The sequence below is a fragment of the Coffea arabica genome, chromosome 6e (assembly GCF_036785885.1).
Source record: "Coffea arabica cultivar ET-39 chromosome 6e, Coffea Arabica ET-39 HiFi, whole genome shotgun sequence".
Lineage (NCBI taxonomy): Eukaryota > Viridiplantae > Streptophyta > Magnoliopsida > Gentianales > Rubiaceae > Coffea > Coffea arabica.
In genome coordinates, this window is record NC_092321.1 from 32,921,041 (window position 1) to 32,948,801 (window position 27,761).

General features: G+C 32.7%; 1 long non-coding RNA gene and 1 pseudogene across 1 annotated transcript; one reads left to right on the forward strand and one right to left on the reverse strand.

Annotated features, from left to right (window-relative positions):
* Positions 1–27,761, reverse strand: LOC113696714 (uncharacterized; annotated as a pseudogene).
* On the forward strand, positions 4,240–12,713 carry LOC113695261 (uncharacterized). Its single transcript, XR_003449549.2, has 6 exons — positions 4,240–4,476; positions 6,483–6,551; positions 7,185–7,250; positions 11,256–11,349; positions 11,831–11,890; positions 12,407–12,713. It is a non-coding gene; the product is annotated as an uncharacterized lncRNA (long non-coding RNA).

The following is a 27,761-nucleotide window of genomic DNA, read 5'->3' on the forward strand; positions in this document are numbered from 1 at the left end:
TAGCCCATAAAAGTATTTCACCAAGATTGCTCAAATAGCAAAGAAATATGTGATCAAACAGAATAATCTAGAAAACTTAATTGCAGCTGTCAAACTAGGTAAATAGTAAGCTCGAACGTGTCCAACTATGACTGTACTCAAGACATTATAGTATCCGAGCACTCCTTGATCCTACTGCATTTGCATTATATCCCACCACAATTTTGCCAAAATTTTGCATATTTGGTGAGAATCACGAAGCATTGGATGATTCATCTGGAGAATTTTCAGATTCTGACCAATCAATCATTTTCTCCAGTGAATCCAGATCCCCAGCTTCTGAAACTGTGTGTAACCTGATATTTTCTGCATCCTCACTGAGAGAATTGAAAAGCAAGAAATTGTCAATTGAGTAGAAAGTTTTAAATTAAAATGACTAAGAGGTTCCACCGGAGATTCTTACTCAGCAACTCCAAATATTTCTTTGACAGTTATCGAGCTATCCCTTGAACTCAGGCAGCTGGTAGATAGGTACAAAAAGTTAAATAATGCATTAAAATGTACCGAAATGCATATCGGCGATACAAAAACTGGGTTTAGAACAAGTCCTATCCAAGATTAAGATTACAATTCAACAGGAAAATCTCTCTCCTTCTAGACAAGCTTAGATACCATCGATGAAACTAAAGTATTAGATTGGAGGACTTTTCAAACAAGATGCCAAACAGAAAAGAGATCCATGTGAACTTCAAGACAAGAAGGATGACATTGGTAACTAGGATAGACCTTGAGCAAGACCGATGTACATAAAATTAGTACATCATAGTTCACTCACAGCCACCGAGAATGACATGGACTTCTCTGAAGTTTAATTTAATCACTAGCACGCCAAGTATATGGAGTTAAACTCATGTGAAGACCAAATTGTCATCCTACGTTGTGAAACTAGAGCAGGTTTCTGAATAAACCAAATGTTACAATATATTTGTTTATACTTAAGGCTCTGTACGGATTCCCAGTTTTGGGAAAACCTTGAATTTCAAATACAAGTCTACAGTAAGATTAATCCAAAAACAACCCAAGTACAACTTACCTATTATCTATAAATAAATATATAAATAAAAATAAAATATCACCCTCCTTTCTTCCTCCACTACCACCCCTCACCTCTTGCCACCACCACACCCCACTTCTTACCATAAGAAGAAATCTGGTAGAAAGTTACCATAGGAGGGGGGGGGGGGGGGAGAGTGGGAGGAACTACAAAATGGTTTGCGAGTTAGTGAATAAGTATACTATGCAAAAACCGTGATTCCAGAATAACACAATAAAAAACTAGTTATGCAAGGTGCACATTGGAGCATTTCAGCAAAAAGCTATCAAAATTACCTTAGAAAGATTAAAAAACCTTCCCAAACAGAGCTTGTACTTCAAGTTTTCTCTTGAAACCCTTCTCCGAATATCCTGACAATCCATCACAGCAGGACCTGAAAATGCAATCAACCATTGTCAGTCAATAGCAATGCTGCATGAGCATGAAGGCAGATAACATCTCTTAACATCCATCCAGCAGTAAGCATATTTGCTTTTTGGAGTTAATTTCTGTGCCGGTCATAACTTCATAAGTAAGAGAAGGCAGAAAAAGAAGATCAAATAACAGCTCTTTTTTGGCTCCTTTGCCACCAAAAATAGTTACAATGAGCTATATCAGTAAGTGCAATGATTGTCCAGCACATTTGCACACAGACATCTGAACCACAAGACTTTGTCATAAAGGAACATGCTTATGACTTAAAATTTCTTGTTAAGCTTTACAAAGCACCAGGTGCAAGAGAGAGGAGCTGAGTTAGTCCTCTTAACAGCTAATTTTAGGTGATGTGGTAGCACAACTCATTAGAGAGGATGACAACCTTAAGTCTGGAATCCTAGATTGCCTGGTTAGTATGAAGAGAACTGAGTGAACTGATTTGGATCCATAGCGAATAGCGATAAATGAGGATGCAGCTTTGACATGGTAATACTGTGAAACCTCAAGCCTTTATCCAACGTCCCCATCGGGTAATTTTTGGAATATTCCAGATAACACACAATTTACTATAGTAACTTGGGCTTAAACACTTTTTGTTACTGATTTTGGCTTCAACAAGTCATTAAACTAGTATATAATTAAACTACTTAGCAAATGTCACCATTTTGGAGTTTAATTCATCTCAGGATCTAAGAATTGAGAAAATGTGGAGCGTGTTAGTTTACCTGTACATAAAGGTGACCATGATCTCTAACAACTTGTGCTTTCAGGTGGTAGGCAATGGGGTAATCACACAAGTCATCATAACATAGACTTTCTACACAAAAACTCATTAGGAAGCCACTCAACTAAATGTTTATTCTTCAAAGGACTTGCATTTGAAGAGCAACTAACATAGTTCCATAGAAATCTTAGTCACTCAATTCTAATTTATTGCATGATTGATGAATAGAATGATAATTGTTTTTACTTCAACTGTTTTTGCAAGAAGCTGCTAGAATGCCAGCACACAGTCCCATGATTGACCTCTTATTCTTTTTCAGTCCTGACAGGTGCAAGCTGCTTAAAAATCAAACTTAATTCTGCTTAGTTAAATGTTCATACTGAAACAACACCACAAGTACTATTTTCCTCTCAAGATGAAAAACAAAAAAGCCAAAAAAGTTTCTCCTTTTTTTTTTTGTTTTTGGGGAAGCGAAAAGAGAGTTCAGTTGACCTTTATTCTGTCAGATGCTATAAGTTGTAACCTGATCTACAATGACAGAGCCAAAGGAGGTTGAGGGGAGCCATGACCCCGCTAAGTTTAGAAAATTTTAATTCATAGTGTGTAAATATATGTATAAAACAAAGTTGACTCCTCCTAATTTTTTATAATTTTAGTTTATATTATGAGAGTTTATATATATGTATATATATATATGTATATTTATATTTATATACACACCTTTAAATCCTGACTTCGTCACTTCTGATATACATTAGGGGTAAAAACATAGGTAAGCCTGGTTTGTATGTATGTATTTTTTATTTTCTTGGGTTTGCTAATTCTATCTTTGCACTTACTCGTTGACCATTGGTGTGACATAGCTTGCACTGAACATGAGTTGATTTTTCATGTATAGTTTGGTCTAGTGATCTACATTACTCCACCTATACTTGGATACGGTTGCAGCTGCTCATATGGATACGGTTGCAGCTGCTCATACATAAATGTTTAGTCTTGACATTTGATTGCTCTTACTTGATAATTCATTCTCATCTTGGAAATGCTTTTACTTGGAGCATGTGTGTCCGGCTTTTGTTATTAGTGAGTTTCTGAAGCCAATGAGAATTTTTCTGGCATTATGGTTGTTCGGAGTTTTCTGCCACTACTTGCTTTTGTCTTTACTAAGGTTTATTTTAGACTCTAGTTTTCTGGTAGGTAAACTAACCAAAGTTATTTGTTCTTTTAAAGTTTTGATTGTCTCCTACTTATTGTACTATTTTATTGCAGATAGTTCATTCGAACTTTTTAGGAGATCAGTAGTTATCACAGGACTAAAGAACATTAGAGATAAAGCTTTGACTGAAGGAAATTGGATAAAGCTGTCTTTTGTTGATGCAGTGGTTCGGCAATATTTTTTTGTTTTTTGACTCAGATTTCTTTCGTAAAGCTGCGTACTTAGATATGGAACTTGGAACATCTACTACTTATCAAAATATTTGTAGGGTGATATAAAACTTAAATATGATATTCAAGTACCTAATATGCTATATTGGTTTTTTCTAATGCAGTGACTGCCTTTCCTTGTTAGTTGCCAAGCTTTATTGTTTTTACTGATTTGTAGATAAATAATTTTAGTTATTAAATTGTGTGTTCATTAAACTATATAGTGATAACTAGATCAAATCTTTTCAAATGTTGTCACAGATCAAGAAACTCCAAAGTGCTATAGTGACTATAGTTATGGTAACGATGTTAGGAAAACCTGCTATTACAGGTTTCTATTACCTTTAGTGACAAATCGAATTTTTTAGCGACTTTTTAAATATTATATTAAAATAATTAATATTAACTTTAGTAAGTTTTTAATTAAAAATAGTAAGTATATGTCTAAAAGATAAGTTTTACTCAGAAATACAAATTTACACTTTGAGTAATTTAATTTACTTATTATTTGACAAAATTTACTTTAGTTTAAATTAAACTTACTAATACTAAAAGTAAAAAATTTTCATATTTTAGTAAAACACCACCGATTTCTAAAACGGTTTTGCCCCACCAAAGTTGGTTGCCTCTCCAGACGGTTTCGCACCTCAGGACACGATGGAATAGAAATTTTTTCCTTGCAAAATTTTTCAGTTCACACTTTCCATCTCTACTTCTTGATCGATCGGGCATATGCAGACCCAACAAAAAGGTTGAGAATTTTATTAAGGCTGGGTGGTGGTATCAAGCAAGAGAGCGGATAAAAAATATCAGCCGAAAGGTTAGACTATCATGTTGCTTGAAAATCACTTCATTATATTGCTTTAATTTGTTTATCTTTCATTTGATTTGATTGTCAACTTGAAAAATGTATGGGAAATGACTTAGACCCTGTATGTGAAACATAGTAGGGTGTCGGCATTTATGGCAAAAGCAGTTAATTCTGGAATGTGATTAATTTGGGAATGCATATAAGATGTTTGGTGAAATGTCAAAGAGAAATTTGGGCTAGCTATCAAATGTCCGTTTGCAAAAGAATCAAGAAGTCCAAGTTTTTTTTTGTTTTAAGGCCTTAATTAGACAGCATGTATTGTTTCTAGTTAATTTCCAAGCGTCACCTACAACCTTCATACCCCCATTCAGCTTTGAGGATCATTTTTGTAATTTTACTGCAGATTTTAGCACGAAAACATGGCAAGAAAGCAGAGAAAACTAACTATGAAAAGACCTTACCTATATATATATGTATAAGCATCCTTTAACACTTGTCGTGATGAAGTTTCTTGGACTTGCACGTAACTAAATTGATGTAACATGACAGCCCATGAATTGTTCGAATATATATACATATATATGATGTATATAAACATCAAACTCTTGCATGTAGATTATAATTGCTTAAGAAAGAAAATTAATTTCTTGGGTTCAAAAAAAAATTCGTGACAACTCAGTAATTTCTAGGATCAGTAAATGGTACTGATCAATTTTTTTTTTTTTAAATCTAGCTAGACTATGATCGCAAAATCTTTTGACTCAACCGTCGGTAGATTCTCTACAGAGGCATCTTGCTTAGAGCTTTACAGAGGTTTAAAAGTAAGTTCTTTTCTGAAAATAGTAAATGGGCACTTCCAACCAAATTACAGAGACTCTAGAAAGCACAAATTTCAGGAAAGTAATAGGTTGTCAGCACAAATGCAGCGTTCTAGGCACTGAATGATCTGTCATCATGTAAAGAGCTGAATAACCCAAGTGAGAAAAAAAAAAAAGCAAAAGAAACAAAACCAAAATTGGATTAAATTTGGTTTTAGTCCTGCCTTAGATAGGTACCATTCAGAAGTTCACGCACAAAGTGTCCCTGGATGAGAGTCAAATGATGAGATTATACCAGAGAACAGATGTTACTTGTATTTACCAGAAACACGATAAATTAGGAAAATGATATAAAATAAAAGAAATAAACATGTTATGTGTATCCATATAGACAAACAGTAACAAATTTTGCACTGCAAAGTTTTCAGAGGATCCAAGTAGTCAATCCACATCCTCTTACCAGTAAGTTCAGCTTGCCGTCGAAGGTGGAAGAGACGTTCTTTATTAGTTCCTCTCTTTATGGTCTTGAAGCCTTATCGCAAGTTGAACCACAGACTTTGAAACCCTGTGCTCCCCATTCTTGCAGCCTTTCATTAAGTTCCTTTTGGTTTCTTGAACATGTGTATATTGTGGCTCCAAATCCTGCTAATTCTTGAACATTTTTATGATAATTATTGTGTAGCGTTATACTGAGTGATCTCACCTTTAAAGCACAATGATTTTGATGCCAGATTTCAATTTTACTGTTACAAGTAGCGTCTCCTGTTCTGCTCTATGATTTTGAGTGAACTAATTTGTCGTCTCCAATCATCCATTGCACTTATTGCAAATCATTAGTCACTGTCTAATTAGCAAAATTTTGGTTGTCAAATCGGTTTTTAAGAGCCAGGGGGCGCACATTAATTGGATCAATATGGAGATTTCTCGGCAGCAAGTTTTCACCACATGTTAGTATAGATTTTTCTATGTAGACTGTATGCCAGAGAGTGATTGTTTTAGTTTGAACTTTCCTCCTCTTGGTGAAATCCTTAGAATCTGTAGTTCGTTTGGCTACAATTACATGACTGGTCGATACACCAGCCCCTTTTTTTTTATGTATCCTATCAGACAACAAGGATTCTCCCTCCAATATAGAGTTGAATTTGTGAGCCAGCTTAATCTGCATCTGCTAACCCACGATTTTGTGCCTCATTCCAGGTGTGGATTTTAAGATCAAGCCGCTCACTGTTGGTGGGAAGAAGTTGAAGCTTACAATTTGGGATACCGGTAAGCAGATCCTATCATTTATAGTTTTGCTAACTGTTTATGGCAGCTTTCCGAATTCTCTTTATGAAGTTCTTTTGTGCAAATATGATGATACACCTTTACTTTTAGTTGTTTTTTTTTCCTATCATAGGCTCAAGTGGTAAATCTCTTTGGACATAGAACTAGCTGTAATTTCACAAAATACAGCAGGACATTTTGCGCTTTACCTAGTACAAGTCAAATGTTTGTACTTTCTCTACTGTTCTCAACATGCCGTGCCATCCTAATTAACATTTTCCCCAGAAGTTGTTATTATATGTAAATCTTCTTATCTGTCAGAAGGTTTTGTCTTGCCATCGCAGCTGATCATGCAACTTCTTCCTCCTTAAGATTAGAAACTGACAATCAGTCCTACTTCACCATGATCAGACCCAATTTGGGTTTGTATTCCTCTTTTTCCTAGTGCTGCTAATGGAAATTTATTGTTGGGATCCTTGATTCATGACTTAAAATAAGCTTAGCCTCCTTTTTCATAAATAATCCAAGCTACTACTTTCTGATGATAGTACGCCCCTCTGGCTATTTATTTCCACTGTCCTATTACTGCATATTTTGTTCTCCGTGATCTGATGGGGCTCATGACACCTTTTGCAGCTGGACAAGAGAGGTTCAGGACCTTGACAAGCTCATACTACAGAGGTGCTCAAGGGATCGTTCTTGGTATGTCATGGATAGATCACTATAGATTCTTTCATATTTATGAAGCCTTTTTGTCATCCTGCAAAATAAGTTATTCTTTTAAGACGTGATTGATAAGATGAGATTTTGTTTATTTAATTGCATTATCATCGTTCTCGGATTTCTGGTCAATTTATGGACTACTGTTGCTTAGAAAAACAGAATACACATAATCATGCTTTTAACTTTTGAGCATTGGCCATTTTTTAACATTGCTGAACTCTATGCAAAATTTGCTGTTTCTCTTGACGGAGAATTTATTTGATCATTTTCCCTTTGCAACATGGTTGGTAAGGTTCCTTCATGCATGTTTCTTTGTTTGCTTTAAGAACAGACTGCTGCCATCCCAATTCACAGTCCAGAGTTTTTCCATTTTGTGGGAGACTCTTCCCAGTTGAGTAATATGAAGTTGTCCATAGTAGGCATTGTCTATGCAGTCAGTTGGTATTCTGCCCACAATATTGTACGGTACTGTGAAATTATTGGGAACAGGAAAGGTTAAAAATGAGGTAAGCATCTAAGCAGTTTGAAAAGACAGGCAGTCCAGAAGAAACCATGTTTACTGAAAGTAGTTAGTAAATAGATCTTCAATAGCGTAGAGATATGCACAACGTCAATGCTAAATTGACATAGAAGTAACACATTCAATATCTGAAAAAGTAACCATAAAAAGAAGAAAACAACAGAAGATTAATGGTATGTACCTCTGAGTAACTAGTTGGCATCAGTCCTAAAACAGTCAAAACATTCCTCAATGCCTTCTCCAGAGCTGCAAGGGACTCTAGTCTTAGTTCTTGTTTCTTTCCCTGAACAAAGAAAACAAAAGGCATCTCATAGATGAGACAAAACGAAGAGAAAACAGTTATCAGAAAATGTATCTCAAAGTAAAATTAATGACAGTTAATGAGTAAAGCATAAATTCCAGATTTGGGATGGACAATCTAGTAAGAAGAGAATGACGTGTAGATTGGGCATGACAGAGGTATTTGAAATATTTGTGCATGTTTATTAGCGGGAAACTTAACTAGCTTTGTGCAGTTTTTACTGAGTGAACAAAGACCTAGCAAATTAAAGAGGGTAGGCAAGGTTATAATTTTCCAAAGTTGATTTACATTTTGAATTGGACAGAATGCAGACCAAAAAGCCTCTAATAAGTTACAAAAACCTTGATAAGTTACCGCATTTATTAGTGAATATTCAAGTTTATAAAAAAAAAAGTAGTTCAGTGACTTAAAATGACCAGCCTTCAGATACTTGAAACATTGTTTCAAAGCACAGTCATCTACAAATCCATCCATCACTCAAGTGCTTGGGAAACAACAAATCAGATTTTGCTTACTTGTGGATGGTAAGCATGCTTAATATACGAATATAAACATCAAAAGTGAAAATAATGTCTTATTGTATTAATTCTGTAAGCATCCTGAGTTATAGTGAGTTATAGTACTTAGAGAATCCAGTATGTCTGTGAAACAACCCAATACAGGTCACAGAAAACATTGCTGAAATCGTTTGACTACATTGCTGTAATTTATTTATATTGCATTTGTTTTTTTGTCAAGATTTTCGTGCGAAATCAAGGCTGAGAATTTGAAGATTTTATTGCAATTTTGGGGCTGAAAATGTCCGTTGAAACATCTAGGAAATGGTTGTAGTTTTGATTGTCTACGGGTAAAATATGCTTAATAGCCATATGAAACATCTAGGAAAGGACTTGAGACTAGACGTTTAAGTTAAATGTGATTAATTTGTGAATGCATATAAGATGTTTGGTGAAATGTTTCATATTTCACTGCATTTGGTCTTTGGCACTCCATTTGTTGTCAGGAGAATTTCACTTTCAGTTCTTTTCATGTTATTAATTCTTTATTTTATCCCTAACATTGAGGACAATGTTATCTTAAGTGTAGGAGAGGGGTAGAAAGGTTAAGTGAAATTTATGATTAAATTGTTTAAAATTTTTGTCGATTTCCTGAAAGGCAATGGCTTATATTTCAAGTTTTATTACTGTTAGGTTTGTATTTGTGTATGTGTTAAGCGTTAAATGGTGTTACTATACAGCATTTCTTTGGTGAATATTTGGTATTATGAGATCTTTTCAATTTTGGCTAACTTTTCTAGGCATTGTAAATAATTTTCTAGCATTTTTATTGTGAATTTGGCCTAATTATCAATCTTAGTTCCCCTTATTATTGAGATATGAAGTATGCTTTTGTATTAGGGTAAAAAACAAAAGAGCCACCTGTGGTTAAGCGAATATACGAAAAAGCTCATTGTAGTTTTGAAACATACAATTCAGCATGTCATAGTTTGAACCAAATTGGAGAGGTGATAGAAATTGTCAAAACTAATGTGGATAGATAAAATGACAAAAATATCCAGATACATATAAGGATAAAATGCAGAAAAATCCCCTATGGTTAAGCCAAATTACAGAAAAGTCCATTGTGGTTTCAAAATATATAACATTTATCCCTGTCATACATAAAATAGTTGTTCTAGATTGATTAATATCTGTATGTGGGATAGCACCATAATTACAAAAAAATTCACAATCATCCTCTTTTGATGGCTTTGTCGACCTTGACAATTTTTACTTTCGCTTTTCATGAACACTTACAAATCTTATACTAGTATCGTAGGGTCTAGTTTTGCTTGCTGACTCGAAAGTTTGAGAAAGATATAAGTAACTATTTTGTCAAATTTTCCTTCACTTTATACAAAAAAAAAGTAGACTCTCAAAATTCTTACTTTAAGTTCTTAAAAAAGACTCTAAGATAATATTATAATAGTAAAAACCCAAATTTAAAACTTTTACCATATCCCAAAAGTAGTGTACATAAGACCCGCGGTTGATTTCTATCAAGAATATTTACTCTCTTTCCAATATATTTCTTGAAAGTTTCGAATTAAATCCAACGTATATGTTTCGAAGCTATAGAGGGCTTTTTTGTAGGTTAAGTTAACCACTAGGGGCTTCTCTATAAGGGGTAAAATAGGTATATCAAATGAAAATTAATTATAAAAAATTGCTTTAAGGTACTATTAGTTGCAAAGCAAGCGCATGTGCCTCAAATACGTTAGTTTTAACGATTTTCATCATCTTTCAATTTAATTCAAATCACGAGATGTCGGATTGTATGTTTTGATATCACAAGGGGCTTTTCTATATGTTTGCTTAACCATAAACGACTTTTTTATTTTTTACCCTTTGTATTATTGCTTGTGCTTTTATGTTTAGTTTATTACATTGAGCTATAGTCTGCTGGTTTTCGTTACCTAGTAACCGGGGTCTTTACCTAAAAATGTCGACTTTTGCATAAAAAAGTAATGATAGCTATGAGTATTTGATTCTTTAGCGATGAAAACTGAGTTACTAGGCTGTTTTATTTGGGAGCTATTGGAGTTCGCATCAAAAGATTTGAATGACTAAGAATTAAGAATTAATCTTTGGGGGCCAATCTTTGGGTATGATCAACTTGAGTATAGATTGCGTAGGAGTCCAAAGTTGTAATATTTTCATTTGTATTGCAAAGAATTTAAGTAAAAATCTCAGAAAACATACATCAACACAAACATTGACTTGATAGCCTCTTTGACTGACATGATAGCATCTTTGACTTGATAGCTTCTAGCATCATGCTGAAAATGGAAGAAATGACAGCTCATGTAGATGAACTAGAACAGTTATCTAACAAATCGGCCAAGGTTGGTGGTGGTATAAGTTGGAGAATACAGATATGGCTTTACACTATGGTGCTATGCTTAGAGAATGTATACGCCATCAGACTGTTGCACGGTGCAGAAAGTTAATCTTTGTTTTGGTTGTAATTTTGCTTATTTGATTTTTGGGCTTAAGTATTGGAAAGGGAAATAACATCATACGTTTGCCTCCTGTTTTTGGCTCTGATTATTTGACAGTAATCTTCTTTATGAGCTGTTTTACCTATTTAACTTCCATATTCTAAAACTTGCCATCATTCACAGGTATGTCTTGGAATCGGAGCATATGAAGAAATTTTTTGATTATATTCAACTTCCAAATTTCGATATTGCTGCTGATGCTGCTGCAACTTTCAAGGTAAGGTGCTTCTGACTAAAAGTGCAAGAGCTGTTTTACTACAGAAAGTCCTTTTTCCTGTAAATGTGTAAAGCAAATGTATATAAGCTGTGCTTAGGCTAGTTTCCCTTCCTTCCATAGTTTGTTGTTCTTATTTGTTCAAGTGATTTGTAAATATTTATGTTGCTGGTTGAGCTTCATGTACCTACTAATGCTTCAAGTAGAAAGGTGCTACAAGCTATGTGCTTTGCTAGTCTTTTCTATAAAATTATGTTGGAAAAGAAATGTTGACCAAGTTTTATGTCTGGGATTGCAATTGGAGAGTAGTTTCTATAGCATTTGCTTAATTTTTATGCTGTTTACTCTTTTTCCACAATTGGCAATCCACCATTCTGCTGTTGTCTTGTGATAACTGTGCACTCTTTGACTAGTGATAGCAATCATTTGTAATTTCATCTGGGATTTATCAAGCATCAGGTTTGACAAGTTCGTCACATTGCAGGAACTCTTGACAAGGCACAAATAAACTGTAGCTGAATTCCTTTCAAAGAATTATGACTGGGTAAAGGATTTTGGTTTGCTGCATGCATATTCTGTTATCTCTCTCTGTTGCCCCCTCCCTCTCTCAGTGTGCCTGTGTGTCTAACAAATATCGAATGTACCCTATTTGGAGCTTCAACAAAAAGATTTTCTTGGATATTTTGTAAGTCTAGCTGTTAAAAGTTTTGTTATTGCATTAGTTTAATTTATGTTTTGGCATCAGGGATTCAGGATCATAATACTTATTCAATTAATTCTACTTTTTGTAAGAAATTCAGTTAATTCTGGACCTCCCTACCCTGTGATGCTCGTGTTGTTGATCTGGCATGATATTATATGATTCTTGTGTAGCTGCTTTGACATGCTTGGGAAGCTTTTCTACTTGGTTGTCTAATAATTTCCTTAATAATTCTTCACCTTCTTTATTCTTTTCCTTAATAATTTCCTACTCATTATTTGAGTTTGTGATAAGTAAATCTAAGATTTTTTTCCTTTTCAAAATGCTTGTTACTTACTATTGTTATACTACTTTATGCAGACAAATGCTACTATGTCAGATTTTGTGCCAAATTCACAGCTACTAAGTGGACTCAAGAAGGATGAAGATAAAGCTTCTTTTTTGGCTCGTGAAGTATTTTGGAAGTTTTTATGACTTTTGAGGCTCGGATGCTTTTTGTAAACTTGATTGACTTTGCATGAACAATTTGGGTTACACAGTACCACTTCTATTGTAGTATTTGTAGGATGACATTGAACTTAAACATTATATTTTGGTCCTTTGTAGCATAATGGATGCTTTTAGCTATTAATTAGCAGGCCTTTTATGGTTCTGTTGATTTGATGAATTGTTGGATTCCTTTTTAGTATAATGGATGCTTTTAGATATTAATTAGCAGGCCTTATATGGTTCTACTTTGATGTATTGTTGGATTGGTTGCTTTTAGGACAATCGTTTGTATCAGGTTTCATAGTGACAATATATTGTTACTAATCAAATTTCTCCACTAACAACAAAAAGTTGTCACTAAATAGGGTGTATAACAAAAAGGTATATAGTGATGATAAATGTTGTCAGTAAAGAGCCATTTTTAGTGACGACTCTAAAGAGTTGTGAGTCACCAATCAATACCAACGGCAACTATGAAAAGGATTTTACTGACGACACTACTACGAGCATCATTGATAAGGTGAAATGTCGTCACTATATATGTATTTATTATTGACAAAAAATATTGTCACTAATGAATAACATTTACCGACGACATTTAATGTTGTGACTGTGTACCTTTACCGACAGAGATTCACTGACGACTTTGTGACAACTAAAATGTTGTCAGTAAAACACGTTAGTGACGACTTTTACATTTTCTGTAATAATAATCAGTTGTCACTGATGACCAAATTTCTTGTAGTGAATCCCGCCAAAAGGATGACAATGGATGGATCACTTTTCCTTTTATCACAAGTATATCCCATAAGTCTCGCAGCAAATTAGTGTTTGTTATATGCACTCAGGAGAATACCGCTTCTCTCTTCAAATATAAAGCACATTTATTGAGCTAGGAGAATAGCAAATATAAAGCACGTTCTTCTGCCTTATAAAATACTTGGTATTCAGCTAGAAATAGCCAAGATAAATTAGAATTTTTTCCCAACTACAAATATTTTTATTGTTCATCTTCTCTGTAAATGATCTTGTAGAAGAAATCCCCATGCATTCTTACGGTGTAGGACCAATTCCATTGCAATGTTAAAACGTTCAGTCTCGGATTGAAACTGAAAAATCATGACACCATAATAGAATTAGTGAGTTAACCATGCAAGTAAAGATAACGGTACCAATGACATTCAAAATTATTCACCACAAAAAACTCATATTAAATTACAAAACTGTACCATGAGTGAACTCATTTGTTCTACTTCAGATGACTTCATGAAATTAATAACGTATACACCACAATCATAGCTGCATGTAAATCAATCATCACAATAAATGAGGGAAGAGATTCCAATGCACTGCACAACAGCATAATTAATGAAAGTTACCCATTCGGCTGTTTAGGAATGTTAGCAGATTCATCAACTTCAAATAACGATGCCTGAAACTTGTACTTATCCCCAAATTTGTGCTGTAGTACAGTATCAAGATCTTGCACCTATTATCCAAAAATAAAATCGCGATTGTAACACAAAATGTCCATATCATTATTTGCTACACAACTTTAAATGATACTTACTAGCTTTCTAACCACAACACCTCGTTGCTTTGTTGAATTAGGCAACGAATCCAGTATGTACACTTTCTTTTCAACAAAGTCAACTAGTGTGCAATACCAATGTTGGTTTTCTTCATTTATTGGGACAAATATCTACAAGAACATGTAATTACTTAATAAAAATTAGTTTAAAACCCAAAAAATATGCATAAATTGTAAACATTATTTAATGAACCTTCTCACACATCTCAATGTCTCCTCCATATCTATCAGCATCAAAATATATTGAAATAGTTGTAAGGTCAGATTCAGCATTTTGTAATTTGCACTGCACAATTTTACCAAAATTTACAAAATTATCAAAAAAATATGAATTAATGACAAACATAACCCGTTAATGATATGTCAACCTACCGTAAAGAAAGTTGGCATGTACCATGTGTTATATGTTTGATCTTTATGGTTCTCCTCAAAGTCTATCCGAAGCATGTTTGCAACAAGATTGATTGGCTGCAAATATATTACAATTCACCTTTACCCCGTACAATCATCACATGTTGGATGGTATATCTACCTTCAAAAATCAGGGTTTTAAGCATTAGAAAACTCACACTTTCAGTAAGCCAGGTTCTCGGTTTCAAGCATGCCAGATCACTTCTTGAGGCAAACTCTTGTCCAATATGCACAATTGGTTCGCTGCAAATAATTGTTAATTGAGTCTACAATTAATAACAATGCTAATGCTAAAATAGTTGTTATGAAAAATCCAATATTGTGTTGCTTAAATATATTACTGCTGATTATATTTTTCATTAAATATGTAGTCCAGGATTCGCGCTTTATCATTGGAAAACTGCTGCAATATATACTTTTCGGCAAACATTCTTTCTTGCCCTGCAAGCTGTTTAATAAACCATATGAAATGTAAAAATTATTTCAAATATGTATCATAAAGATGTAATATGTTAAATGTATCATTTGAAATGAAACAACCATATTGCATACCTTGTCTTCAATCGGCAAATAATTTTTGAACTCTGACTGTTTATTGAGTTTCCTTTTCTTAGTTGTGTTATTGCTAAGACTTGAATCTGTGTTCTCCATATCATTGGCATTATGTTTGATACCTATATCATCACATAGTTCCATAAGAGAGGCAAAACTTGAATATGCTCTTACTTCCTGTTCTTCACACGCAGTGGAAGAGTCTCCCATATCAACTAGTTCCTTTTTATCGCCATCAGAATAATCCCTCAAATGATCAAACAAGTCATCAAGTCGGACGTTTTTATTGCTCTTCACAATCTGCGAGTCAACAAGGGTGTTGTGATTTTTCCTAACCATGCGCATCACTCCTTTTCGAAAGTCTTTTAACACACCATATTTATCTGGAGGGGACCCTAAAGGTGGCACTTTATAATGATTAGGACCAAATAGTGTGTCAAGTGATTCTTCTTTACGTGCAACAGGTGAGCGATGGATTTTCGGATCAATTTCTTCATCCACAGGACCGCCTTTATTTTTAATGCTAGAGTGACTACCACAAGTCTGCCTTTCATTGCAATATTCTATATTTTGCAACTCATCCTTATTATGCAATGATGTCTCCTTCTTAAATTGACCAGATTGCACATGCAAATCATTTTGCATCGCAATCATAGTAGACAACTCATAGACCGCCGTTGCAAGATTGTCAAGTTTGTCGTTAATCTTCTCCAATCTGTCATCAACCTTGTCAAATTTTTTAGAATAATGTTTATCCAAAATGGGCATAATATCTGCTATGTAAGCCATTGGAGAGGGAATAGATGCGTCGCTGTCATCGACCATAACTTGAATCTATACATGTTAAATTAAAGCAAATTATCACTACCAACATATTCATATAAGAAATTATCATTACTAGAAAATGCTAATATAGGCATGAAAACATAAAACAAGAATGAACAAACAAAAAAATATAAGGATATGGTGAACTATAAATTCATCAATTTATAATTAATTTTAGCATGCAAACTACATAATCAAACATAAGTAAATCAAGAATTTAAGTATATATACACTTAATTTGTACCTTATCTAGGCCATAAATTCCGTAGTACGAAGTAAGTGAATAAACCTTCAGTTTTACTTCTTCATCACTCCAAAATTTAACTCGAGGACGTGACTTGTTTGCAAAGGGTTCAAATACCAATCCTTGCGGAGTGACACGATCCAAATAAAAGAGCTTCACAAGTGAAAAAATGCATAATAACATTAAGAACATTTAGTAATACTACAAGACATGAGAAAAATTAAAAAATGCTCACCATAAGAAAATAAATACAGCCACGCAACCCAAGCTGATTCTTTTCACGCTTCTTCTTCACAGATGTGATCAACTCTTGAAGAATCATTTTACTCCAATTGATATTGCTAAGATTGGAAACATCTTGCACAACTCGAAGAAAACCGCGCTTAACACTTAGTCCGGTAGTTGGACATAGGATAGCTCCCAACATGTACAAAATAAAACATCTTTTAAAATTGTCATCACAGCTACCATTACTTGACAGCAACCTTGCCTTCAAATTGCTAAGCGTTAAACCAGACTCTTGAAAACCAAGGTCAATTGACAATTTTTTAACATCATCTGCTATGCATCGATTTGTACTCACGTCAAGCCCAGTACAACTTAGACCTAAGACTATCTCAACATCTTTTGTAGTTATTGGAATGACCTTTTCATGAACATTCAGTGTACAATTTTTATAATCAAATCTATTTATTAACCATTCACATAAAGCATTATGAATGTTCTTGCACCTAATTTCAAGTAAGCTTCCCATGCCAATTCCCGTGATTAAGGTTCTTTGTTCCGGAACTAGATTTTGTATGATGTCATGTACGCCTCGGAGTGATGTTCTGGTTGGAATAGTTAACTGAAATACGCAGCACAACTATGATTAATCTCTAACATCAGATATTATGGAAACATAGCAATAAGTGATATCTTTAAATTCCATCACCAATGCCACATATTTCAAAGAAAGATTAATAACCTAGTTTAGTAGATTGTATTACAAATTTCTAGAACAATAAGTAATTTTATAATTCATATCATTACATTACCTTGGCATTGTCATCTCTATTGTTTGCAATGTAGTCAGCTTTAGTTTTTCGATGACGCTCTTTGTATATTGATTTCTTTGTAGGGGATAGTGAATTCCACTTAATTCGTACAACTTTAGCCTACATAAAAAACAATAATAATTATCAACATAGTTCCATATTAATCAATAGACAGTACAAGAAATAAGATTGTCGATAAAACCCAGAAACAAAATCTACTTAATCATGTAGTACTATAACTATGGGTACTTGGCCACGAGAAGTCAAGTGATTATATATTTATTATAAGTAGTGCAAGTCTTTCTGCCTTTCTGTTTACGTTTCATCCATAAATTAATATTATCATATTACCATTGTCAAAAGATTCCATACTACAATTGAATGGTCACTCAAGGAAAAGTAATCACAAGAATATTATCAGCAAATTAAGGAAACATGCGGATACGACAACAATTATTAAACTCTTTATGGGGTGCGTTACCATATTATATCCTAAGCCAATCAATATTAACCTCCTATTGCAATTATGGGGTGCATTACCATGAACGACATCAATTATGCTACACTTCTAACCTCAGCGTTCTATTACAAAAAAAAAATCTATCTTTAAAGGAGTTTGTTTTCTTCACCTTGCTTCCAAAAGAAAGAGAATGAAAATAACTTTTAGCAACATAGGAATAAATATTCAGTAAATATGGTGAATATAAAAAAATACCTATAATAGAACATGCCTATGAGAGGGAATAAAATATACAAAAGATCTTACAAGCATAAAATCTCACACCATAATTTACTTACATCATTTATTTGTCGCTCATCCATAATTCACAAATTGTCACCCCAAATAAGTACTAGTGGTGGCGGTGGAGGAAGAGACTTTCGTCTGATGTACTTTCAACATCAGAAAACCAAGCGTTACTAGGGCATAAAGAAATCCAAGCGTTACTAGGGCATCGACCTTTCCTACTCTAACTAAAATTAATGGCTAATAAAAGTCACCTTGGTACTTATCTCTTGAATTCTTAACTGTTTCAAAATTTAATAAAGAATTCTAGCACAACCACAACACTTTTGAATTCAAAACTACAAAAAAGCCTATCCTTTTTTTTTATTTTGGGTTAAAGTTAGCAAAAGTTCTACTTATTTGCACCTTTCCTGTAAAAATTATTTTTTGTTGCAATTTCCTATTTTAGGTATCCATTCGACACTAGTACGGGCATAGATACGGATTAAGCAACCATTTTGAGGAATAATATTTGTTATTATAAAATTTATTTGAATTGAATTAACAATTTGATATTTTCACAAAAAAATGTAATTTTTTTTGTCATTTTTCAAAAAAATTTAAGAAAACTATACTTTAGCAATTGTTGTCATTGACACTTAATTGAAGTTCATTAAGAATAATTGAAGTTCCAATATCAATACTCTATTCAAATGTAAATATTCAACCCAAGTAACAAAATAAATGATAGCTAAACAAACGAAATATGCGTTCAATTGATCCTGTTCAAACTACATATTCTGTTAATGGTTAGTATATATGAAATTATATTTTGCATTTGTAGAAAATTAATATGCATTTCATATCTACTAACGAATAAATTACCTATGTTTTGAACAAATCAAACCTAAACTTATGTTGTGATATGTATATAGTTGCTCACATTTATACTTATGCCATCATCTTTTCTTCCACTTGCTTTTTAGTAGTGCAAATTTCTTTTGATTAGATTTAGGGGTGGTAATTTCCGATACGACCTGAAAACACGATATGAATCTAACACGAAATTAATTGATTCGGATTGAGGTTTCGCGGGTTCGGGTCAGAATCGAGTAGAATTTGACGAACTCGAAAAGAAAATGGGTCGAATTCGGGTCAAACCGTGGGTGATCCAATACTACTCGATCACCTGTTTATGAATTAAAAATTATTTTACCTAACTAAACTAAGTTATTCTTTTTTTTGCAAAGGCATTAATCACTTAATCCTAAATGAATTTATTTAACTTATTCGAGGTTGAAATTATTATATTTGGACAAATAATGTATTATATTATTTTTTACTTTTATATTGCTTTTATTTATTTTATATTTGGTTTGGAATAAAACGCTTTTACGGTGTTTTTAATTTAACCCAAAGATTTGGTTTGGGATTATTTATTTAAATTTTTATTACTTGATTATGTAATTAGTCTTGTGTGAATTAGAATTTATAGTGGTAAATTAATAAATTAAAATTAAGTTTTGGGTCATTGGGGTCGTCCCGCCAACCCGACAACCCGGAATTTTCTGATTCAGGTCAGATATCCTGACCCATTTCAGGTTGGCGTGTCAAGTTCGGATCAGCCAGTTTTCTCTTATACCTGGGTCTAAACCCGACCCGCCACTCCAATTTGGACCCGATTGCCATCCCTAATTATATTGGTAAAAAAATAACATATTTTACAAATTATTCCAATTTATTTAGAAAATGTTACTAATTTCATTAGAAATTATGAAATGTAATCATGGTTTTTAATTTTTTACTAAATATAAATACTACATACAAAAGGAAAAGATATTTGACTTTGTTTTACTTTGATTAGAAAAACTTGTGGTAGAAATAACGAAATAGTGACAGGGGTGCAAATTTCAAATCAACAACCAACGTGTACTTAATTACGATAATTTTTTAGTTGACCAAACTAATATATGCCATAAAGTAGTAAGATTTGATCATTTATAAATTGACAATTTTAGCAGTTTATATACCATTCACCTATACAAATTATGATTATTATAAAATGACATTTTATAATAATTTACATACTATTTGCCAATTAAAAGTAAGTTTGATAAAGAAAAATGTGCATATAAATCCATATTGTAAATGATACAAAATATATTTGAATCTCACGAAACTTAATATGTGGGTAAATTTACTATAGTTTTCAAAGATTACGCCACATTAGTACAAATTTAACTTTTATACTTGTGACCTAGAAAATAAATTTATTAGAACACATAACCTTTGTAAATGATACATACATTTATTAAAATGCTTAAAACACATAACATTGATGAATGATACATGCAATCATATATTATACATTTACGTTACCAACAATTACTAACTATAATATTAAGTTTCAATCATTAATAAAAAAATCTTAGCATTAATTGAAATAAACTTCCTAATACTTGTTTCATATAAGTTTCTTTAAGTAAAATAGTAAATTTATGCCACAAACTGGTAAGTCTTGATGATTAACCAAATTTACTGTTTTATCAACAGGATTTACTATTAATCCGTGAAAACTTACTATTACTTGAACTAAACTTACTCTCCAAAAAGTAAGTTTCGAATATAGAGTAGTAATTTATTTTTTTTTAAAAAGTAACTTTCATTTTTATTTCAATTTACTTTTTAAGACATAAATAGGATAACACTTGGATGACCATTTTTGATTCATTTTTTATTTGCTTTTAGCGATCATTTGATTATTTGATAGGTCTATCCACCTAAATAGGATAACACTTAAAAATAAGAAAGTAAGTTTTCTATCTAAAATAATAAGTTAACCGTAATAAATTAGTAACTTTTATACTTCAAAAGGTAAGTTGGAATAAATATTAAACTTACTTTTTAAATAAATAAATTACTACTTTATATCCCAAACTTACTTTTTAGAGAGTAAGTTTAATTCAAGTAATAGTAAGTTTGTATACATAAATAGTAACTCTTACTAATAACATGGTAAATTGATTAATAATCAAAACTTACTGATTTATGGGACACATGTACTATTTTATTTTAAAACATATTTCAAAATAGTATTAGGAAATTTATTTGAAATAATGATAAGATGTTTTATTAATGATTAATTCTTGGTACCTTAGTTAGTAAGTACTCATAATATACTTGTATAATACATGATTATAGGTATAATTTAAAAAATTTATTTATATATTTTAAAATACTATGAAAAATAGTTTGACTTTTCACAAAATCTTGTGAAATATGTAATAAAATTTTGTCGTATTATAAGCTTTTAATCATTTTCCATTTTTGAAAAGTTTGAAAGTTCGAATAACAATAACAACAAATCTTCCTAGTTATATATAGAATATTACTTGTTTATATATCAAAATTTTTATAATTTAACACCTATGAATATAATAAGATGATAAAGTTTTAATAAATTTACATCTGAGACACAAGAAATAATAAGAGTAAAAGCCTAAACAAAATGAGAAATAATATAATAATAAAAATGACAAAATGAGTATAACAATTCATATAAGAAAATCAGTATGATCTGGATTTTTTTCCTTGGGAGATTGTTCATAAGAATAGGATCCAATAATTATAAATGAAAATCACATGCATGTATAATCTATTGTATAATTTAAATTAAATTTAGTTCACCTATAAAATGGTCCTAAAATAATTAGTACACTATGATATATGTTATTTTAACAACAAGATTTTTTTTTTTTTACTATAAGTCTGAAATATCCATTACATATGTATGAGGGAAATTTTAGCATATTTGTATCTCACATCTAATCATGAAAGTTAATTTGAGAAAAACTATTTTTGACAATAGAATTATTTTAAATTTAACCAACAAGTTTAGATTTTTTAAACAATAAAAGTGAAATATTTTGGGAACTTAGTTGTTTATTTTCCCATAATTAAAAATTTAAAATATGACAAATTATTCTTACATATTTCATAAGGTCATATGCAAAAAAAAAAAGGTTTCATGGAATATTTAAAATGCTTCAAACACATAACATTTATAAATAATACGTACAATTGTAAGTTTCTTTAAGTAAAATAGTAAATTTATGCCACAAACTATTAAGTTTTGATGATTAACCAAATTTACTATTCTATCAACAATATTTATTATTTATCTATAAAAACTTACTATTAATTGAACTAAACTTACTCTCCAAAAACTAAGTTTCAGATATATAGTAGTATTTTACTTCAAAAAAATAAAGTTAGTTCCATATTTATTCAAGTTTACTTTTTGAGACATAAAAGTTACTAATATATCGAGTTCACTTACTATTTTTTATGCAAAACTTACTAACCAAAATTTTAGGAACTATTTCATTTAGATGACCAGTACAACAGGTAATCAAATGGTCGCTAAAAGTATTTTTACCTGTTATACCAGGTAAAAATAGTTTCGTTACCATAACTATCGTTACTTCAGACTTTTCCATTGGTACTATGAGTCTCTTAAAAAGCACCATGAGTCTATTTATTTTTTGGATACAAGTAAAATTAAGTCTTAAGAGCACCTTTTTAATTTGCGTATATTAGTATTGAGTAAAAAAACTTTAATACAAAATATAATAGGAAATAGAGTACCAAGGTAGGCAAAGAGTTTTATGTTGGGAATTTATTTATTTAAATTGCAATAAAGATTAAATTTAATGAACTTTATCAATCATATTCTTGTAACAACTAACTGTATTAAACTACAATTAATGAATATTATATTCATCAATTCCAATTATAATAATAATTACAAAGGTGAAACATCCCTTTGAGTTATGGTGAATTAAGCCAAAAAATATTTTTTTTCATAAAATATCAATTTCAAGGAGTACTTCAAAGGTGAATAAAAATATATCCAAGTTCAATTTGACTATTACATAGTAAATAATCTTAATGTCTTATAAATTTTAATCACATAAACTCTATAATCATAAAGCATGTTATCAGTGAGAAATACAGATAAGTTTCATCAAATCAAAACAATTTTCTTGAAAGTTAAGCTATTCAAATTCGAACAATGGAATTTCAATATATTTAGATACTCTTATAATTACAATAGTATTATAGATCATTTTACAATCCATTGTTAGCAAAAAATAATAATAATTAGAAAATCTCACTAAAACTAATAAACAATTCATAGAATGATTAAAGGGGAGCAATAAATTATTCAAAAAATAAAAAATTTAAACTCAAATGGAATAGAAAAGAACATTTAGGTCATCTAAATTTAACCAAAAAACAAAATACTGTTACAAAATAAAAGTGCTCGTGGAACAAAGAATGATTTATTAGTTTTGCATTTGTATTGATTAGGGCAAACTAAGTTCAGAAAAAATATAAAATTAATATGAATATTAAATATTACTTTTTTTTTTGTCTCAATTACATTTATTCCTTCAAAATAATTGATTTTAAAAATTTTAAAGGAAAAAAATCTAAAAGCATCATGTTCATGTGCAAAGCATATGCTTCATTACTCGTATTTACTAAAGAGATGTAAGATATGACTTGATAATTATAATTGATTGTAACTTAGGTAATTAATTGATTGATAATCTTATTGGTAAGACTTATCGTTTATACTAGTGTTTTGGCTCACAGTACGCATGAGCCTGTTCAGATTGGTGCCTAAAATTTGCGTTCTTCAAATAAATCCTCGTGCCACAAGCAAATAGCGCACTAAAAGAGAAATAAGAGTGAAAACAAAAGGAAAAGTGGGAAAAAAAATAGTGAACTTATATTGAAAGCATAATTGCATATTTTCATGTTATTAGGCTTATTCTTTGTGGGTCAAACTTCATCACATGATGCCATATTCGTCAATGCTCCAAAGTTATAGGAAAACCCAGAAACTCCACAAGTTTGGCCAAAAATACACGTACATATATGAGGTAGGGAAAGTTTGGGGTAAAAAATGAAACAAGAAATAGCAAAAGAGCAGGGTCCTAGCTACACCTAGTCTAGGATGCTGCATGAGCATGAATGCAGATAACATCTATTAACATCCATCCAGCAGTAAGCATATCTGCCTTTTAGAGTTAATTTCTACGCAGATCATAAGTAAGAGAAAGTAGAAAAAGCAGATCAAAGAACGCTCATTTTTGGCTCATTTGCCATCAGAAATAGAAACGATGAGCTATGTCAGTAAATGCAATGATTATCCAGCACAATTGCACACAGACATCTGAACCACAAGACTTTTTCATAAAAGAACATGCTTATGACTTAATATTTCTTCTTATGCTTTAAAATGCATCAGGTGCGAGAGATAGAGCTGTGCAGTAGGCCTTTTTCCTTAGCAGACAAAGCACATATTATTGCTTAATACAAGCTCTGTTGCATCAATTTTGTCAAACTTTCTTATTTTACATTCCAACTTTATGCTTCACAAAGACTTGAAGCCCTGCAACGTCTTCCTCTACTGTTCTTTATGGCTAACTACATCAATTTGTAAGGCAAAATTGCTTGCTGATCCAAACTGTTGGCTGCTTCTTCAGCCAGTGTGCACAAAATGATTACTGGAAGAAACAATAAGGGTCCTAGAGACTGTGGAAACCGCATAGATGACACCATTAATTGGACAAAATGAAATTGTTAATCAGCTCTCTTTCCTCCTTTCACTTTCCACTGATTGAGATCCTTTACCAAAAAACAAAACTTTGTGAGAGATCACATGGATCTGCAGAGGAAGCAAAAGTAATGCGATTTCTATCATATTCAAAAAAGCCCACTATGCAATTCATGTGTGGTTGCTAAAAATTCTATTGATTTTACATGTTACAGATAGTTAAACTTTGCCATTAGCAGTTTGAATTTAGTTATCTAAAATGAAGAGATCTTATAATTCAAGACATTCTTCTCCAGTCCTAAGTTCATTTCAAAGATTACAAGAGGATAGGAAAGAATAGAAGTGCAACTACAACAATACTAGTTTCTTACCTTTCTCTTTTACGATCTGTCTTGAGATCTCATTGAGAATTCCAGCTACTTGAGCATCATCCAATCCTAATGCTTTCCTCAGTTGAATCAAATTTGCTACCAAATCTGGGTTGAATGGCATCACATTCAACACATAACGAATATATTTTCACAGAATTTCCTCCATGTCAAAACCTGTCTGTGAAAACATTATTTATGCTGTCAAAGAAATATAACTCCCTGACAAGTATGCAGGAAAAAAAAAAGAAAAAGGAAAGAAACTGAATAACCAGTAAAAAAAAAAAGCACATATTGTAGATCATTTTTTAGTAAGATAATCCATCTCATCAAATGCAAAATTTAAGGTTACAAGTGCAAGAAGAGTGAAAATAACAAAGCACGGCCAGAACTTAGGAACAGGATGATACTTATAGAGGTAGAGGTCAAGCACAATGTAGAAAAAGTGTTTTAACTAATCAATACCCATGAGTGCACCTCTGCATTGGAGTTTAGGGTTTAAATTCTTTTCAGACTTTCATAAGTTATTACAACATCTTGGTGTGTGTGTGTGTGTGTGTCTATAAGAATGATGAGGAAAAACAATGTAATTCAGAAAAACTAGTGGGACGTCCTTGTAATGGTAAAACTGAAGGATCATTAGTGCACTTCTCCAAAAGAAAGTATTAGAGGGGGCTCTTATCCATCTGAATTAGGAAAAATTGGTTGTTTTTCCTTTTCATGCTTTCGGGGGTGAGATTTGGGTTTTGGGTTTTTTTGCGGTGGGTGCGGCTAAAAGAAAGTAGCCAACTAAGATGTGCCAGTGGTGTTGATGGTCCGCTGCATGTGCTGGTCCAAATTTGAAGGTTTAATTAAATAAAAGAAATAGAAGTAGCAACACATGCTAATATAACCCAAATAATTGGAAGAACTCAGAGAAACACGGTGAAAGGAATGAATCCAATCTGGGCAAAAGGAAGAGAGAAGCCAGTAGGGAAGAGAAGATGCTCAAAAAGGAGAATGGAACAGGCACAATAGAGCAAGAGAAGAAAGTGGAGAGGACTAGGGAATGAGTGAGACATTGAGAATTCCATAGGCATTATCTTTAAAGAAAGGCTTAAACACAAATCACTGGGCATGTAACATGAAACTTTTGTAAATGATACAACCGTAGATACTAAACATACATGTAAACAGTTATTAGATGGCAGCTAATACTAGTATTCAAGAGGCTTCTTACTTTCCAAGCATTACATGTAAATCAGAGATATAAGAGTCTCTTGGAACATATGCAACTGAGAGAAACTTGCCTTCTGCATCAGACCCTTCAAAGCTTATTGCTCGACTTGATTTTTTCCCTTATCAAATTGCTCATTTATTGACTTGCATAGTGCAGCATTTTTATTTACCTGAAAATTTAATTTTAAGGAGGTTAACTATATGAGAAAACACTAATTCAACCCCCCAAGGGTGGTCAAATTAAACCACATAGAGGAGGGATAACCCTTACATTAGGTTACGCTCTTCAGATAAACCCAATCGCATCAAAATGCATTGTAGTGCAAAAGGAAGGGATAGTCATAAATTTACAAAAGTAATCAAGCATGATACCACTTTATGAAGACGTGCAAGTATATCAATCAGAAACCACCTAAATGATTGTTCCAGCTGTCGGAAATCATGAGATGACTGATGAGGAACACTGAGAAAGACAAGATAATCTTTTATGGTTGTGAAGTTGAGGACACAGTTAGTCTGCTAATGTTAGAATAACCTATCTTGTACAATAACTGAGTACATGTTTTCATGCTACAATGAGTTAAGCAGGAGATGTACTTTCATCCTCAAACTCCTGTGAGATGTTAATGAACTGGCACCGGCATATGCAAGAATTCCACAATCTCATAGAGATCACAACAGCCACAACTTAATTGTGCTAATATAATGAGCCTCACATGTGGCATGGCTATAATCATGTCGATTCCCGAATCATGACTCTTCATTTACCTACACAAGTATTCCATGCTCCAGATTCCAAACCTAGACAAATAGATAGACAAATGTCTCGTGCCATAAGGAAATCAACAAGTTCATTGCTTTTTTACCATTTTAAATTCTTGATCACGTGCTTGCTCAACTACTTTTTGTGCAACAATCATCCCCTATCTAAGGCGCAATGAGGCTATTAGTCTCCTAAAAGGCTGCACAACTGCATTACTCAATCCTATACGTCATAAATACTATACTTCCTTTTCTCGAACCACATACATATAAATGCTCGAAGAAACATGGAATTTAAATAATTAACATACAATTCCAGGATAAAGGCATCAAGCATACATTTTTAAAACTAAAAAGAACTGAACAAAAAAAAAGCTGCAATGCAGGTAGAAATACTAACCAATTGACGACGTTTTCCTCTGGTGGAATTGAACTTCCAAACTGTTCTAACGAAAGCAAAGACAAAGGTGATCCCCAAATAAGCCAAGGGAACAGCCAAAACCCATGGCAAGGAGCTCTGCCCAACTCTAGGCCCGGGCAGGGCTTGGGTAACAGAGCCGTGAACTCGACCAAGTCCAATGCCTTCTCCTTTATCCAGGGCAACTCCTCCTCCACTTCCTCCTCCTCCTCTGCTTCCGCTTTCTTCTGCTGCTGCTGCTCTTTTTTAGTACTACTACTAGTACCACCACCGCCCATTGCCATAGCAGATACAAGGCGGCCCCCGCAGCTGCAGCCGGAAGAAGTAGTAGTAGATGAGAAGGAATTGGGAAACGACAAAGACAGGGAAAAGGGGTACCATCTGGCTTTGAGAAGAGGGCTTTGGACAGAGTTGAGGGTTTTGTGGGGATGATCATACTGGGAGCAAC